General features: G+C 56.1%; 1 long non-coding RNA gene across 1 annotated transcript; it reads right to left on the bottom strand.

Annotated features, from left to right (window-relative positions):
• Window positions 1–532: 532 nt before the first annotated feature.
• Window positions 533–2,092, bottom strand: LOC109364594. The gene is made up of 2 exons (XR_002110496.2): window positions 1,961–2,092; window positions 533–949 (listed from the first exon to the last, which is right to left on the bottom strand). It is a non-coding gene; the product is annotated as an uncharacterized LOC109364594 (long non-coding RNA).
• Window positions 2,093–2,455: the final 363 nt, after the last annotated feature.

Below are 2,455 nucleotides of genomic sequence, written 5' to 3'. Positions count from 1 at the left end.
CCAAAATAATGTGGTGTCCCTACAAATAACACGGGAGGTCCAAAGTATTGGGGAGGAGGGAGGAGTTATCGCTAAAAGATGGAGGGGTCTCTAAATGATGGGGGGAGAGGGGGGAGTCTCAAATAATGGGAAAGTCCCAAAACAACAAGGTGGGGAGGTTCATAATGATGTGGTGAGGGGTGTCCTGCTCATCTCCTGTCCCTTCAGGGCTGACTGAGAGCCCCGTGATGCCGCTGGCTGAGAGCGAGCTGATTGCTGAGATGATGGATGAGGCACGGCGCCAGGTGGGAGCTGTAGGGCCAGGGGGCACTGCCCCATAACAGACCCCTCCCCCATCTCAGCCCCCTGCAAAACGTGAGCAGAATAAAGCAATCAACTCGCCTCGATGCATGCTATTTTTGGGGGTGGTTTAAGGGGTTTGTTTTTTTTTTGGCTACGGAACAACCTATAGAGTGGTTTATGGGGGTGTCCTCCTCCCCCCAGGGTGTTTTATGGGGGTGCTGTGTGACATCCCCAATACAAATCAGCCACCTGACAGCTCACAGCCCTTTATTCACACAGCAGCCATGACCCCAATCACTGTATTGGAGCCACTGGAGCTCTGCTGTTGCTCATTTGCCACGCAGGAGGCCGGAGGGGAACAATGAGCCCTGATATTCACTTTGCCCCATTGAAAGTGGGCAATGGAGAGAGGCTGTGTCTGCATTTCTGGGCACTCAGAACTACAGCAGAGGTCGTGTTTTCTTGTTCCTTGGGGTCAGCCTCCTCTCTCTGCAAAGTCGTCCATCACCTTTCCCCCTGCTTTGCCCTTCCTCACAGCACTTCACCCCATTTTTCACCCAGATTGGGCACAAACGACGGTGGGATGACACTGGGAATGCACAGACATCATCCAAAGCCTCCAGGGATGGAGCTGAGAAAGCAAAACTCCAACGGAATTGCGTCTGTCCTGATAGAGCAAAGCCAACAAGAAATGCCTTTGGGAGTTCATTTGGGGAAAATAAAAGTAGCTTAGGGAATATCGGATCAAATCCAGCGTGGAGAAGTCTGTGGGATCATAGGATGGGAACTCGAAGAAGGCAGTGGGATCATAGGATCACAGAATCACAGAACGGCCAGGGTTGGAAGAGTCCTCAAGGATCACGAAGCTCCAACCCCCTGCCACACGCAGGGCCACCAACCTTCACATTTCACACCAGCCCAGGCTGCCCAGGGCCCCATCCAACCTGGCCTTGAACACCTCCAGGGATGGACGGGGCATCCACAGCCTCTCTGGGCAGCTGTTCCAGCACCTCACCGCTCTCTCTTTAAAGAACTTCCCCCTGACATCCAACCTCAATCTCCCCTCCCTCAACTTCAAACCATTTCCCCTTGCCCCTGCAGTTATCAACCCTTTCAAAGAGTTGATTCCCCTCTTGTTTGTTGGCTCCTTTCAGGTATTGAAAGGCTGCAATGAAGTCACCCCTCAGCTTTCTTTTCTCCAGGCTGAACAAGATGCCACGGGATGCACCCCATGAGAACCGTGAGGCTGCATGCAGTCACCTTCGATTGTGGGAAGAAAAATGGACGCCTCCAGAGCTCTCAGGGGTCCCCAAAGCACACTGGGAGGGGGGCTCTTGGAGGCCTGTGGGGCTCCAGTGTCAAACAGGGCATGGTAGGAGCCCTCAGGGGCACATCAGACAGCTTTATGTGGGCCCTGGTGTCCCGCAGAGCATGCTGGGTGGTTGCTGGACTCGATTAGGGAGCACTGAGACGGCCTGGAGCGCACAGAGGCCTCCTAAGGGCGCTTAGCGCTGTGCCAACGCCTTGGGGTGGGCCTGAAGGCCTTTATGGCAGAATAGAAGGCCTTCAGGGCACTGCAGAGCGCAATTATGGGCGTTCCTCAGCCTCCAAGGCCTTTGTGGCAGAACAGAAGGGCTTCAGGGCACGGCAGAGCGCAATTAGGGATCTATAGGCGTACCTCAGGGCCCCACCGGAGTGCACGCTGAGATTCGCAGCTCGCAGCCAGCCGCTCAAGTTCACCCCACTGCTGCCTCAGCCGCCCGGAAGTGCCCTTGAACGACTTCCGGAACCCGCGCAAAGAACAACCGGAAGTCGTAATCCGGAAGTTACAATCCAAAAATCACAATCCGAACGTCACGATCCGAACGCCACGATCCGAAAGTAGCACCCTCCCCTCCCCCTCCTTCCGGAAGTACCGCCTCCCCTCCAATAGGAGTGGGTTTATTGGGTAGCCACGCCCCCCACTCTGCTTGACAACCAATGGAAAGCCGTGTTCGGGGTGAGGCCCCGCCCCGCGCCTGGGAATTCCCCCCTCCCCGAAGGACGTCACCGCTGCCTTTATATGGAGAGGCGGCGGCGCTCGGCGCTCTGTTGCGCAGCAGCGATGGGACACAGAACAACAATGGAGCTGGATGCGGAGCGAGCAGCGCGAGCCTCAGGTGAGGGCTGGGGG

The sequence above is a fragment of the Meleagris gallopavo genome, unplaced genomic scaffold (assembly GCF_000146605.3).
Source record: "Meleagris gallopavo isolate NT-WF06-2002-E0010 breed Aviagen turkey brand Nicholas breeding stock unplaced genomic scaffold, Turkey_5.1 ChrUn_random_7180001874166, whole genome shotgun sequence".
Lineage (NCBI taxonomy): Eukaryota > Metazoa > Chordata > Aves > Galliformes > Phasianidae > Meleagris > Meleagris gallopavo.
The sequence above is the reverse complement of the archived record's forward strand: the minus strand, read 5'-3'. Positions and strand labels throughout refer to the sequence as shown.